The sequence below is a fragment of the Eulemur rufifrons genome, chromosome 23 (genome assembly GCF_041146395.1).
Source record: "Eulemur rufifrons isolate Redbay chromosome 23, OSU_ERuf_1, whole genome shotgun sequence".
NCBI lineage: Eukaryota > Metazoa > Chordata > Mammalia > Primates > Lemuridae > Eulemur > Eulemur rufifrons.
In genome coordinates, this window is record NC_091005.1 from 26,283,026 (window position 1) to 26,297,273 (window position 14,248).

Here is a 14,248-nt window from a genome sequence, read left to right on the forward strand (position 1 = left end):
GTTACTCAAATATCGCCTTCACATATTTTTTTTTTTTCCTTTCTATTTTGTCAAGTTTGTGAGAAGCAGTGTAATCCTGCAGTTCAGAGCACAAACTCTGGAGCAGGGCCGCCTGGGTTGATTTTCCAGCTTGTCACTTACTGGCTATATAACTTTGGGCAAGTTACTCAACTTCCCATGTCTGTTTTCTCAGTAGTAAAATGGGGCTAATGGTAGTGCTTACTTCAAATAGTACTTTACCCATATTGGTGAGGATTGATGGAATTATACACAAAAAGTGCCTAGAAAAGCATCTAGTACAAAGCAAGTGCTCAATAAGCGGTGGCTATGATATTTCATTATATTCTCATACCACCTATCTTCTTCTTCTTATTATTATTTGAGACAGAGTCTCACTCTGTTGCCCGGGCTAGAGTGCCGTGGCGTCAGCCTAGCTCACAGCAACCTCAAACTCCTGGGCTCAGGCAATCCTCCTGCCTCAGCCTCCCGAGTAGCTGGAACTACAGGCATGTGCCACCATGCCCGGCTACTTTTTTCTGTGTATGTATTTTAGTTGGCCAGATAATTTATTTCTATTTTTAGTAGAGAAGGGGACTCACTCTTGCTCAGGCTGGTCTCGAACTCCTGAGCTTAAGCAATCCTCCTGTGACGGCCTCCAAAAGTGTTAGGATTATAGGCATGAGCCACCACGCCTGGCCTACCTATCCTATTATTTAATATTTTTCTTTAAATGGACACATGATTTATATAAATTTATTTTAAAGGAAACTTATTACTACTGTACATGCAAAGTTAGTAACGGTAGAAACTGTACAGATAAACATAAAATGAAACAATGTCATTAGATTGTTACCATTTTAACAATGTTATCAAATGGTCACACTTACTACTGCCTGTTAAGTGCCCTGAATTGGAAGACTGCTGTCTTTTCAATTAAAAGGGAGACAAGCAAGTGTTACAAAGCATTCTAGTACTTCACTGAGACTTCTGTTGACTCTAGTCAGAAGGAAGAGTCTGGCAAGTTCAAGGAAGTGAAAGGCCAGTGTGGGTGGAGCACCTGCTCTGGGGAGAGAGGGCCGCCTGAGGGTGCTGAGCTGCAGGCAGGGTAGGATCAAAGAGCCGGTTCAAAAGGGAATATTTTTCCTAGTCTAAGACTTCATGCTCTTTAGCGCCTCATCTCCCTCTGTGCTGCATTAAACCATCTCTCATGGCCCCCAGTGGCTCGAGTAGCACATCTCAGAAAGCAAAGACAGAAACATTTTGTAGCAGATGCTGTGGGTGCCCCACCCATACTCCTCAGCGCACCCCGGAGGTTACCTGCAGAGGGTTTCTAGATGCACTGGCTGGCTCTTACTTTGATTTGCATTAAGTCATTTTCAGGCCACAGGGTGTGCAGAGCAGCCAGTGAGTGGGACAGGCCAGCCCTGTCAGGGAGGGAAGGGCTTAGGAGCAACCCTCAGCCGATGAGGGGCAGGAGCTGGGGAAATAGCCCCACTTCCCTGTCTCCTTGTGGGACATTTCTGAAATGTGCTCCACAGTCTCTCCAAGGGTCCCCGAGGGATTGAGCCCCCACGGCCCAGTGGTAACTCGCTCATCAACACATCCTTTATTGCCTTCTCTCCCTTCCTCAGTTCACTTCATTCTCACTGGGCTTTCCGGGATCACTTCCCAGATAAAATTCTGGCACCCGAATCCTTGCCTCATGATCTGTTTTGGGGGAAACCCTAACTATGGCACAGTTTTAAACTTCCGACAATGGAACAAGTTGCTGGGTGAGAAGGTAAGTTCCATTCTACTGGGGCACTCAAGAAATGGCTGAGCATGTTCAGTGGAGATTCGAGGGTTAGGTAGGGATTCAACTGTTATAGATGGACACATAGTATCCTTCTGATCCTTCGGTCCTATGTTGTGGAGGATCAAGAGTCAGCAAATGACAGCCCATGGCCCACATCTGGGCCACTGCCTGTTTTTGTACAACCTGTGAGCTAAGATTTTTTTTTTTATGTATACTTTTAAATGGTTGAAAAAAATTAAAGGAATAACATTTTGTGACACATAAAAATTATGTGAAATTCAAACTTCAGTGTCCATAAAGTTTTATTGGAATACAGATATACTCATTTGTTTACATACCATCTGTGGCTGTGTTTACAATGGCAGAGTTTCCCATCAGCATTATAACAAAATGACATTATTTAAGGACCTGCTGTACGTCATCAAAGTCTCCAAGATCCTACTGACAACGTTAAGTGAGACTTTTCAGTTGCAACTGACAACATCTGGTCCACAAAGCTCAACATACTTACTATCTGGACCTTCACAGAACAAGTTTGCTGATCCCTGCTCAAGGGACAAGAGGCAGGCTGAGGCCTGGCTGCCCCAAGAATGCAGAAGCCAATCGTCAGACCCAGCATTCAGGGGGTGGTTTGGATCAGAACTTCACATCCCTTTTTCTACATCTTTATGATCACTCTCACTCCTCCTGCCCTCTGTAGCAGTTTCTGAGACTCTTTCATTGATGCATTAATGTCTTTGTACTAGGAATATTTTTATGTTTTAAAGCCGCGTCCCCAACTCCTGGGCTGCAGGCTGGTCTATGCCCTGTTAGGAACTGGGCTGCACAGCAGGAGGTGAGCAGCCGGCCAGCCAAGCTTCATCTGTATTTACAGCCATCCCCATTGCTCACATCACCATTTGAGCTCCGCCTCCTCTCAGATCAGCAGCGGCATGAGATTTTCATAGGACCTCAAATCCTACTCTAAAACTGCGCATGCGCGGGATCTAGGTTGTGCGCTCCTTATGAGAATCTAAGGCCTGATGATCTGAGGTGGAGCTGAGGCGGTGATGCTAGTGCTGGGAAGTAGCCGCAAATACAGATTATCATTAGCAGAGAGCTTTGACTGCACAATAAATGTAATGTGCTTGAATCATTCTGAAACCATCCCCTTGCCACCCCATCCCCAGCCCATGGAAAAATTATCTTCCATGAAACTGGTCGCTGATGCCAAAATGGTTGGGGACCACTGAGTTAAAGGACATGAGAACTTTCATCTCCACACCCTGCCACTGTCCCAGGTGGTTTCATCTACACTTGATGGGTTTTGCTGCCACTTGGTTACTGACTTCCTCCCCCAAACAAACCAAATCTCCAGCCCAGGACCGTGTCCTGAGATCTCTGTTCGATAACTAAATGTCTGTTCAACATCAGGTTAAGATGAAGGGGTGGGGTGGAGTGAGTTTTGCTGTTTACCAACAGTGTAACTCTGGGCAAGTCATTTAATGGCACGGAACATCAATTTTGTCATCTGTCAAAGGCGGAAACGATCCTGTCCAGCCTGCCAGGATTACTGTGCTAATTGGATGAAATGAGAGCTGCCCACAAAACATTATGCCACCTGGCCCCAGCCTCTCTGTCCAGCCTATTATTGCATTATTGCACCTCTGCTCCCTTTGACCACCACACTCCCTGCCCACTGGCTCTCCTTGAGTTCCCTGACCTTGCCAAGCTCTTGGCCACCTTTGCACATGCTGCACTTTCTGGCCAAAACACTTTTTCCTTATCACACCCACTGCCTGGCAGATCAATACATAACCTTGGTTTATGTGTGTTTCCCTTTAAAGACACCTTACTCACTACGTCTTGTAGTTGATATATTGAACTCAGCCAATGGCACTACAACTCATGCCCCAATGAAGCTTATGTAACACCCACATATTTTCTGCATAGGGCACACCACAGCCTTTTCTTATGCTTAGGAACACTAGACAGCATTTAGCACGATGCTTAGGGGCCATTTTATGCAGCCAAATCACAAACAAAAAACACAAAAATTCAAAAAAAAAAAAAATGTGGCACTACATAGATCACAGAAAGAACACTTGTTTATAGTATAAGCGCTGAAACAAAAAGGCAGAGGTCTGTCCGTTTGACCTCAGCTGGGAACATGCACATTGGGCCACTCAACGTTTTCACTGCTCTGCACACGTCCATATATGACTGCGAACATGCCATGGAGATTGGTTTTAGGGTCACAAACACGTTTTAGCAAGTAGATGAATTTGCAAATGCGGAGCTTGCAAATAATGAGAATCCAAGGTACTTTCATCCTGTTTCTCTCATTCCCTAGAATGGGCGTTCACTGAGGGCTGCCTTACCTCTGTCTTACCGTTTTAGCTCCAGCATTTGGAAGACTGCCTGGCACACAGTAGGCGCTCAATAATAACTATATATGGAATGAGTGAGTCAATTCAGTGGAAGCGCTTTGTTCCCAGCAATGATGATAGCTAGTGTTTACAGAGACACACCACGTGCCTGCCCCTGTGCTAGTGCCTTCTCCATGTTCTCCGTCAACAAGGGAGACAGGAGAGTATTGTTCTTTTGCACATTCTGGATCAGACTGCCTGGGTTCAAGCATGGCATCTGCCTCTTATTAATTATATAACCTTGAGCAAGTTCCTGGGTCTCTCTGAGGCTCGGCTTCCTCAGCTGTCAAATGGGGTACTTATAGTGCTGCTTGTGGGTTTTGGTCAGAAGTCAGTGTGGCAGCAGACGTGGGGCGCAGTGGCCCACACCTGTCATCCTAGCACTCTGGGAGGCCAAGGCGGGAGGATGGCTTGACCTCAGAAGTTCGAGACCAGCCTGAGCAAGAGTGAGACCCCATCTCTACTAAAAATAGAAAAAATTAGCTGGGCATGGTGGCACACGCCTGTAGTCCCAGCTACTTGGGAGGCAGAGGTAGGAGGATCGCTTGAGCCCAGGAGCGTGAGATTGCTGTGAGCTAGGCTGACACCACGGGACTCTACCTGGGTAACAGAGGAAGACCTGTCTCAAAAAAAAAAAAAAAAAAAAAGTCAATGTGGCAATGCACAGAAAGCATTTAGCACAGTGCCTGGCACACGGCAAACCCTTAGTAAACTCTAGCTTTCATTGTTAACAATTCCCATGACGCCCCTTAGGGTTTTATACTGCCATAACCATTTTGCAGATAAGAAACTGAAGCTGAGGGTGGTTCAGTGGGCATCGGGGATCATCAGGGACCATCAGGGACTCCAAGCCCATGCTGGTAATAGTGCTGTTATATAAATAGTCTTCTCTCACATTCCACACTTGTGTCTCTCTGTTCTCTGCTCACTTTCCAGTTCAGTCCCTTCAGAACCAGCCCTTTGGGGGGAGGGGAAGGAGGGGTGTTGGTTTGTTATCTTGGGTTTGACCTCACAAAGGCACAGGCACAAGAAAAAGGAGGAGGAGGAGGAAAAAGAGAAAGAGGAGGAGGGGCAGGAGGAGGAATAGTGGGGGGAGGGGAGGGGGGAAAGGAGGAGGGAGTCATCAGCATTTTGGGCCATAACAAACAAATGTCCTCAGCTTTTCTCTAACTCTTTAGATCAAGGGTCCTCAAAATTGGCTGCAAGCTGGAATCTCCTGGAACATTTTAATATCCATACGCCCAGTGCTCAACCCAGACCAGTTACGTCTGAGTCTCTGGGGGGTGGAAGTGGGGCATGAGCGTTTTTTTAAGGCTCCCCAAGCAATGCCACCGTGCAGACAAGTTTAAGAAGTGGTGTTTTGGATCTTATCAGCAACGCAGCTCCTTCTGCTTTTAGGACTTGTTGTCTTGGGGGTTTGGGCACGCTTTCCAGAGGCAAAGACCAGTGGAAGATGTTTGTGTGCCAGCGACCTGGTGCTCTGCTCTGCTCTGCTCCTAGGCCCAGCTTGGAGACTGCGGGTCTCCGGGCCCCCTTAGGCGGCAATGACACGTGCGGCTGCTCCGACTTCTCGGGTTATCTCTGCAGACCGCGAGCGGTGCTCCGCGGCCGCCCAGCTGCCCACCCCCACCACGCAGCTTCCGGGGAAACGCCCAGGGCTCAGGAATCCTACCTTGGCTGCCGGCGGTGCCCTCCAGTCCCCGGAATCCTGGTGCTCAGGTTGGAGTTGTCGCCTTTGCCTGCGCCGGAGCGGCGCCCACTGGAGCGCAGGCGCCACCTAGTGGGCGCGTGGTGGCGGCGCAGGGCCAGGCCTGGCAGCGGGAGCGCGGCTGGGCGGAAATGCAGACAGGACAGGGCTGCGCACGTGGGCGGCCTCCCCACACGCGGGGAGCCCCAGGGCTCGGATCCGGCCTGGGGCGGGGTCGCCCTGATCCCCTGCAGGGCACTGGGACCTGATCTTGCTGAACTTTCTCTTGGGGGCACGCGGGTGGGGGGAGGGAAGGAGGAGGGGGACTGTCAGGCCCTTGGCTTGGGACCCAAGGTGGGATTTTCCTGGCTTGACTCAGGATTCTTTTCTTTCATCCAGCAGCTTCCGATGCACCCCAGATTGGCAGTTTCTCTTTTAGATACGCAGGGACCATCAAATGATGGAAAGGACTGAGTTTGTCTCAAGCCCAGGGTTGCCCGCAACCCTTTCTTCTGGCCGACCCCAAACCCCTTGCCCCTGTGCTGATCTCTCCCCGTTCACTCTGGCCGAGCTCCATCCATCCCCTCTGCACATCCGGTCTGGTCAGACCCCGCGCAGAGTCACAGAGACAGTCAGATCTGTCAGGAGTTGGCAAGCCAGGTAGTGTTTCTCGCCCTTGTGCCATTGCCTTTGTTTGGATGGGGCTGTTCTGGTCCTGCGGGTCACTTAGCATCCCCAACTCCTTCGCAGGAAAGGCCAGCAGCCGCCCTTCCTCGTTGTGACCCCCCAAAGCACCTCTTGATATTTCCAGTTGTCTCCCAGGATGGAGGGAGAGCTGCTCCAGGCTGAGACCTTCTTAGCTGGTACTCAACATCACATGACACTTAAGGAAGTGTAATGTCCAGGAGAGTCTCATTGTCAGGCTTTTCAGAGCCGTGGGGACCCCTAGCCACTTCCCTTTTCTGAGTTTCCCAGTATTTTTTTATTACACGATGACGTGCCAAAACGGATGCACAAACGGTGGAGTATTTAGCGTGTTTACATTTCATTTATTTCTTCATTCAACAGATATTAACTGAGGACCTACTATGTGCCACTTTTCTACAAATAAGGGATACAATGAAGAACAAAACACAAAAATCTCTGCCCTTGTTGGATTTGCATTGAATGTAACACAGTAATACTTTTAACACATACACAAGTGTAATTGAGCTCTTTGTGGAATCAGTACAGGATTTATTTTTAAAAAATCTATTTACCGGGCGTGGGGAAAAAAATAAATAAATAAAAAATATCTATTTATAGGGCACTGAAGGTAGAGAGGCCGGGTGATGGATACAAGTGTTGCAAAATTACGTGGGGAACTTCTTTGAACCCTGGTAGTTTATGCCAATATTTGGAGATGAGGTCACCAGTGGAAATTTGAGGTTATTTGTGAAGATGAGGCTTGCCTCCCCCTCTTCCCCCCAAAAGAAGGTGATTGTTCTAGCTCACCCAGTGTGTGTGTGTGTGTGTGTGTGTGTATGTGTGTGCGCCTGCTTAATCTGTGGACTCTGTGTCCTGGGGCAGGTAATCTGGTCAAAGTGAACATCAAGGGCAGAGGAGGAGGAGGAAGTGGTGTCACCTGTGGGCAATGCCTGGAAGGGCAAGGGGTGGTGGGTGTCACTGACAGGAGCCAGCCCCTGCCTACTCATTGCAGGCTAGTGCCCTGGTGAAGGTGAATGGGTGTCTCTGAGTCACTTCCAGATCACTCTTGCCTCGTCCTTGGAACAACTCCCTCCCTCCCACTGTGCCCCAGAGCAGGCCCATGCAAAGTCCTGGATTACAGGCTGGAGATCCTGACATCACCTGATGAGGTTAAAGTCTTCTTAATGACTTTGTCTTCTGAGTTGTAGCATTTTTCTCATTCTGCTGGTCGCAGTGTTTTAGAAACTGCAGTTATCAGCAAGTCTGTTTTCCCCGTAAATTGTGGTCTCCTGGGGGCACAGCACAGTGTTTGACAGGCAGAAGTAGCGTTAATAATAATAATATTATTGTTAAGATTTTATAATGTGTTAGGCACTAAGAATTTTAGGTTGACTATTTAGTGTAACTATTGTTACAGCGAGTGGTCGCAAGGACAAACTGAGCGGCACACGGAGAGTGGGAGAATCAAGGTTTATTCGACGGCGGGCTCAGAGGGGTCTCGCCACCAAATTCTGAGCCCCGTCTACCCAAATTTTCCCAGTTTCATTAAGTTGGGGTGAGCCAAGGGGCGGGGTCTCAGGTGACTAATGCCTGCCGGGTAATAGGTTAGTTGATGTGTCAGGGAATAGGTTAGTATTATGTTGATGCACCAGGTAATAGGGTAGTTGATGCACCAGGGAATAGGTTTAGTGTTATGCTGATGCGCCAGGTAATAGATTTAGTGTTACGCTGATGTGCCAGGTAATAGATCAGTTGATGGGCCAGGTGTTAGGTTAGTATTATGCTGATGCGGGTCTTCCGTGACGGGTGGGGGTCTCAGGTGGCTGCTGTGCTAAGTAATAGATGGGGGTTTTCCTTATCACTATTATTTTTCCCATTTTATCAATGAAGAAACTGAGACTCATAATGTTTAAGTAAATTGTCGTAGGTGGAAGAGTTAGCAAGAGAGAGACCCAGGACTTGAATCTGGATTACCTAATTCACAGCACACGCCCTGGAGCACCTCACTACTGTTCACTGTTTACTACTGTTTGCAGAACACTGTGCTTTATATTTGGGACAGGATAGACAACGTCCTCTCCTTTTTATTGCTTTTGCTTACTTGTTCTAGCCATCCTTTCATTGAAAGGGAAAATTTTATTTCTTTCTTCCTCTTCCCTTTTTTTTGTTTTTTTGGAGAAAGGGAGACCTCTGTCACCCAGGCTGAAGGGCAGCAGCCTCATCATAGCTCACTGCAACCTCAACCTCCTGGGCTTAAGCACTCCTGCCTCAGCCTCCTGAGTAGCTGAGACTACAGGAGCACACCACCACACCCAGCTAATTTTTCTGTTTTTGCAGAGAGGGGGCCTCGCTCTTGCTCAGGCTGGTCTAAACTCCTGGCCTCAAGCGATCCTCCCGCCTCATCCTCCCAAAGTGCTAGGATTACAGGCGTGAGCCATAGCGCCCAGCCTCATTTTGGTTTTTAAAATAAATTCACAAAGGTATGTTATGAGACATGACCTATTGTTTAGTAGGAAAGGGTGTATTTATCTTGTAGAATGATGCTCCATTCAAGACAGTGAGGTTCCTCTATTGTCCAGAGCGGATGGAGCTAGAAATGGGGGCAACAGGGTCATGGGCAGGATGGTGTCAGGACCGTGGCAGGAGGCGTGGAGAAGGAAGGTGGCAGGAATGCCAAGGAGACCAAGGGGGAAGGGGTTGGGTGCCCATCCCAGGAAGGACACTTGGTCTTGTGAGGCTGGCCCTGTCACTGAATGGCAGGGGTCACAGTGTGTCTATGTTTGGCAGGAATAAGACTGGTCATTTTCTAGTCCAGGGTTGTACCCACAAACCCTCTGGGATGTTATGAGGTGTAATAGCAGGATGATGCTGATGCTGTCTCATTGACTCTTTCCTCGAGTCCCAGAAAACAGTTATTAATTGCACCTTACAGATTAAGGAAACAGAGGCAGAAACATTAAGCAACTTGCTGAGGGCCACACAGCATAGACACTGTAGAGTTGGTGTTCAATCCCGGGTTCCTCTCATGCTGAAACTGATGCTTCTAACCATGACCATTTCCTGACTTTTCATAAATGATTGGTGAATTAAATTGAACTCCTAGGGAGGGATGTGTATTTGTTCATTTTGGCCACTATGTCCTTCCCTCCTTTACCACTGAATATTCTGGTCGTCCTTCTAGGTCTGGCTCAATTGTGGCCTGCTCTAGAAAGGCCTCCCGACCCTTATTTCCAGTGTGACTCCTTCTCTGTATTAGAGCATTTACTGCATGCCGCTACATAGTATAATTTGCTGTAAGAATCCCCCAACAGATTCTATGCCCCTTGTGGACAGGGGCCAGGTGGATGGTGTTAGATATCTTCCATTTGCTTCTCTGTATTTACTTCTAGTCTGCTCTGTGCTCCTGGAGGCTGACCTGAATGGGCAATACCAATGGCTTATATGACCACTGGCTTCAAGTTGGGTGTGGCCAGTGGGAGCCCTGGGCAAGACCAAAGGGAGGGAGGAGAGTGAGGTTGGGTGGGTGTGTCCCCAGCTCCCCTTCTGCAGGGTGTCTTGGTCGGCCACTCTCCTGACCTACAGTTCTAGCTACAAGGTTACCCTCTGCACACAAGCCCCTCCTTGCCACCAGGTCCAGGCCTCTTTAACTGGATACATTAAGTTTCTGTAAACTGCACACAATACCCCAAATGGAACCTTGTATGGTGTGGTTCAGTAAAGAGCTGTTGAGGTAAATTGGAGGCAGGTGTTTTTATTTGTTTGTTTGTTTGAGTGAGTGAGTGAGTGAGTGAGTTAGAAGTCAGAGAAAAAGGATTTTAAATGATCTTGAAAACTAGAACCAGATGGCAAATAAGCCCCTAGGCTCCTGGCAAACTGTTTTTATTTATTTTTTTGTTTGAGCTTTAAAAATTTTTTAAATTTTCTTAGTATACAGTAAATTTAAATTTTTCGATGTTCAGTTCTATGGATTTTATTTCACATAGTGTGTGTAACTGCCACCATGATTTAGGATACAGAATGGTTTCCTCGCTCCAGAAACTCTCCAAGTATCACTTTGTAGTGATACCATTTGCTCTCCATCCATATAGTTGTGTCTTTTTAAGAATATCATATTATTATAAATGGAATCAAACGGTAGGCAACCTTGACTTCTTTCATCTAACATAATGCCTTTGAGTTTCGTCTAATTTGTTGCATGTATAAATAGTTCATTGCTTTTTTCTTGCTGAATAGTGTTCCATTGTGTGAATGGATCACAGTTTATTTGTTCTTTTACATTTGAGTTGTTTCCAGTTTTTGATTATGAATAGAGCCGCTGTCAGTATGTGTGTACAGGTTTTTGTGTGAACACAGGGGTTCGTTTCCTTTGGGTAACATTATAAACTGAATTTTGTGGTTCCCCCACTCCCAAAGTTATATGTTGATGTCCCAAACCCCAATGTGACTGTGTGTGGAGACAGGGCCTGTATGGAGGTAACTAAGGTTAAATGAGGTCATAAGGGTGGGGCCCAAATCCCATAGAACTGGTGTCCTTATAAGAAGAGGAAGGGATATTAAAGCTCTCTCTTTCCAAGAGTGCTGAGAAGAGGCCACGTGGGATACAGTGAGAAGGCAGCCATCGACAAGCCATGAAGAGAGCCCTCACCAGAAACCGAGTTTGCCAGCACCTTGATTGTGGACTTCTAGCCTCCAGAACTGGGATAAAATAAATATCTGTTGTGTGAACCACCCAGTCTGCGGTATTTTCTTATGGTATCCGGAGCCAACCAACATAGGTAAATGCCCTACGGTAAGTGTATGTTTAATTCTTAAGAAACTGCCAAACTGTTTTCCCCCGCATCCTTGCCAACATATGGCATTGTCAATATTTTTTCCAAGTAGTTTTTGTGTTTTTTATGTTGATTGTGTGTGTGTGTGTGTGCACATGCTATGTTTTGTAGGTGGTAATATCATAGTTTAAAGCTGAAAACATTTTAAATGTGTTCTACCGAGGTCCCATCCACCTTTGGGTTGTTTATGCCCCATTTCTCTTTTCTTGTCCTCTGGCCTCATTCTGTTCCTAGGGCAGCGTCCCCTGAGCTGAGCCAGCTAGTGGATCTGGCAAATAACAATCCTCATCAGAGGCAAATCCATTTCTGGGAGTCAGGGAAGAGGCTAGGTGTGGGCAGGGCTGGCTTCATGGGCCCTGTGCTTCATTCAAAGTTCTGCTGCTGCCATCTTGAAATTCCCAGTAAGTTTTGAACAAGGGGCCCACATTTGTATTTTGCACTAGGACCATGCCTTGACACTGATCCAAGCCCAGTCTGAGAGTTTCTCACCTGGCTCCTGGGTTTTGCTGCAGCCTCTTGGGCTGATTTGGGTTAAGCATGATTAATTTGGAGGCTTCACGAGAGGATTGTTGGTCCAGGATCCCAATATCCAAATGTGGATTTGCCTTAATTAGGGCATCTTAATTGGATGGTAAATGAACCTCCCTCTTCTACCCTGACAGCCCCAAAGTGTACTTTGGCATTTATATAGGAGAGGTAAATAGATGGCATCACAATGTCTTCCTAATTGTCATTCTGCCAGGCCCAGTTGGCAAGAGGCTTATTTAAAGAACGATGATTTACAGGGGAGTTTTACCACATTCTTGCAGATCACTGAATGTCCTGGTCCAGGGAGGAGGAATGGTATTAACTGGAGACAGGGACAGAAGGGGGCTCAGCACGGAGATAGCACAGGCTTTGGAGATAGCAAGACCTGGGTTTGCTCCTGACCTGGCTGTTTACCAGGTTCATGACCTTGGATAGGCCTAAGCACTCTGGACTCAATGATTTCAACTCTAAAGTGGGAATAATAATACTTCCTTATAAAGCTGTGTGATTGTAAGGAGTTAGGTACGAGTGAACCGGAGTTGATGTCTGTCACCTTTGACTGCCATGTGCATGCACAAAAATCAATGTATATTTTTTACTTCTCTGAAAAGCCACTTCACAGACCTGCTTGATCCTCCCTCCGGCTTCCCAGGAGCTGGGTCAAGATTATCAGGCCCCTGGTAGAGTTAAGAAAAGGAAAGACAGGTGATCAGAAAATAAAATAGGGGTCAAATATAGAGCACAGGAGTTCCTAACTCCAGTTCCGTAGCACGTGAGACTTCACTCCAGAAGCGTTCACATCAGAGATCACTCACAGCTTTGAAACCTTTACCCTTGTGTCCCAGATAAAAGCAGTGACAGCCTGCTCAGCTGATAACATCTGTAATGGTGTGTGAAGATGGCTCCATGGGGCCTTTAAAATAGATGAGATTAGCTTAGTGATAAAGAGCAGAAGTCAGATGACTTGGGTTTGAATCTCAGCTATACTATTTTGTGGCTGCTAGAAACTACCTTGGATAGGATTGCTTGAGGCCAGGAATTCAAGACCAACCTGGCCAACATAGCAAGACCCAACCCCTGTCTCTACCAAAAAAAAAAAAATTAGCCAGGTGTGGTGGCTTGCACCTGTAGTCCTAACTACTTGGCAGGCTGAGGTGGGAAGATTGCTTGAGCCCAGGAGTCCAAGGTTACAGTGACCTATGATTGGGCCATTGCATTCTAGCCTGGGTGACAGAGCTAGACCCTGTCTCTAAAACATAATAATAATAATAAAAATAAACTGGCTGGGTGTGGTGGCTCACGCCTGTAATCCTAGCACTCTGGAAGGCCAAGGCGGGCAGATCCTTTGAGCTCAAAAGTTTGAGACCAGCCTGAGCAAGAGCAAGACCCTGTCTCTACTAAAAAAAATAGAAAGAAATTATTTGGACAACTAAAAAAAAAATATATAAAAAATTAGCCAGGCATAGTGGTGCATGCTTGTAATCCCAGCTACTCGGGAAGCTGAGGCAGGAGGATTGCTTGAGCCCAGCAGTTTGAGGTTGCTGTGAGCTAGGCTGATGCCACGGCACTCTAGCCTGGGCAACAGAGACTCTGTCTCAAAAAAAAAAAAAAAAAAGAAAAGAAAGAAAGAAACTAACTCAGATAAATTACTCAGTCTCTCTGGGCCTCAGTGTCTCCCATCTGTTAAATGAGGATTAAATAATACAACCTACTTCTTAGAGTTATGAACAAGATAATGAATGTGAACTCCACTTGGCACAGAGTAGCAGCCAGTATCTATGGGTTCTTTTAGTTATTTACATGCTTGGGTAACCCCAGGAGTCCATGGTCTCAGAACTCCCTATTCTTCAACACGGGGTGGAGTCGACATTCTAGGGTAGGGGTGGCCTCCAAGCGGGGGGTCTGTGAGTTCTGGGAACTGAATGTGGCCCTGGGATACAGAGGGAGGCCACAGCTCGTTGCATGGTAACATGTCTTTCTGTGCATGCGAAGATAGGGGCTGGTGTTTACAGGTTACTAGGTGTTGGGGGAAGTTATCTGTACCGAAGTTATAGGTTAAACAAAAGGGAATTCTTCTGCTGTAATGAATGGGGCACAGTGCCTGGAATTACCAAGGTTAGCAGGAAGGGCAGCCCTCCAGGCCCTGCCCACCCCACAGGAGCTCTGTGTGCACCAGGGGCAGCTCCCTGTGGCCATGGGAACAGAGCCGGCTCTCTTTTCAACAGTGCTCCGAGGGGGGTTATTTAACGCTGGCACCTGAGGATCAGCCCCACACACCTTCTTCCTCTCAGAAGTCTGTCCAAGGGCACTAGGC

The 14,248-nt window shown here is 47.1% G+C and overlaps 1 protein-coding gene across 2 annotated transcripts in view; it reads right to left on the reverse strand.

Moving 5' to 3' along the window:
* The window catches only part of LOC138373898 (chromodomain-helicase-DNA-binding protein 9), a 231,781-nt gene extending 225,832 nt beyond the window's left edge, over positions 1–5,949 (reverse strand). For both annotated transcript variants that reach the window (XM_069456533.1, XM_069456532.1), the window contains exon 1: positions 5,876–5,949. The gene's annotated coding sequence lies outside the window, so the exon portion shown is untranslated. The remainder of the gene's footprint in view (positions 1–5,875) is intronic.
* Between the last annotated feature and the right edge of the window lie 8,299 nt (positions 5,950–14,248).